The sequence below is a fragment of the Anneissia japonica genome, unplaced genomic scaffold, assembly GCF_011630105.1.
Source record: "Anneissia japonica isolate Jap-2015-1 unplaced genomic scaffold, ASM1163010v1 scaffold1455_len155807_cov116, whole genome shotgun sequence".
Lineage (NCBI taxonomy): Eukaryota > Metazoa > Echinodermata > Crinoidea > Comatulida > Comatulidae > Anneissia > Anneissia japonica.
In genome coordinates this window covers 118,586-120,021 of record NW_022732745.1, presented here as the reverse complement: position 1 = coordinate 120,021, position 1,436 = coordinate 118,586, and positions in this window count along the sequence as shown.

Here is a 1,436-nt window from a genome sequence, read left to right as displayed (position 1 = left end):
AAATGAATCCGGAAAACTGTTTAGTACTCCAGAGTGTTGGCCACGTTATCTATATAATTAGACAAAGTACAAAATGGACATGCTACAAAATGGACATGCTACATAATGGACATGCTACATAATGGACATGCTACATAATGGACATGCTACATAATGGACATGCTACATAATGGACATGCTACATAATGAGAATAAGTCGATTTAGGAACGCTGCAGTTTATATACTTTATTTAACTAAGATTGATGGATATTGCATTACAAAATACATGTTTTAACATATTGGTTTATACACTGTCCTGGCACTTTTAACCCTCCGACGTTGTCCAGGTTTACTTACACTCTTTGTGGTGATTGGAAAAGTTAGCAGACCGTCGGAAGAAGTTTTTGTTCTTTTCTTCTTGCGTGGTTTGGCATTCGAGTAATCATTAATGGTTTTATGTAGTACAGGGCTGATATATGTACTGTATATGTCAATAAACTATAAATAGAATACTATGCTGTTAGGCTACAGGGTTCAGGAAGTAATCGAAAACTTTATCTGCATACAATGACAATAAAATGAGCGGTCCCGAAGTGAGTAGATATTTGATGAAATGTGTTATAAAAATGTATTATAAATAAATATATTTTTGAATCTTGAATCTGTTTATGTATATTTTACTTGAATCCTAATGGAATCTAATTCTTAACTTCGGATAAATTGGTCATCCTGAATCTATTTATTTATAATATATTTTACATTAATGCAATCTCCTTTACCCAATTATTGTACACTTAAAAATGTTATTTAAAAAAAATAACAAACAAAACCACTAATAACTCAGAGAATGAAATCTGAACTGACAATTTTTCTCTTCCGTGGGAGTCACACCCATATTTATTTCAATCTTATTTGAAAGAGCTGTATATATTTTTTGAATTTTTCATATTTTTAATATACATAATTTAAATAGATAAAACCTATTACATTACAATATAATAATAATGTGATAATGATAACAATAATAAATAGTACAATTTTTTATATTATTTATAACATAATAAAGTAGTAATTTGAACAACAAATACTATAAATTTTTCCTTTTTATTATTTACAATTTTTAAAAGTTCATTAGCCGTTATGTGGTGTGCCTTGAATATTTAAAAATAAGTCTCTCGATGAAATGTAACATATGTAGTAAGTGTAGTAGGAACATTGAAAATGTCATGGTTGAACGCGTTTCTGCAGACGTCAATGCGTTACAGATACTCAATGTCTACCTTCTGAAGCACGGCGACAAAAAAACTGTTACAAAAAAGTCAATTTTTACCATAATTTATACAACTACCATTATAAAAACAACAGTTTAAAAACATACGCAAACGTGTGTTTGTAGGACAAAACCTGTGCTTGTGTGGCACACATATTCAAAACAAAATTTAGATTAAAGTACAGT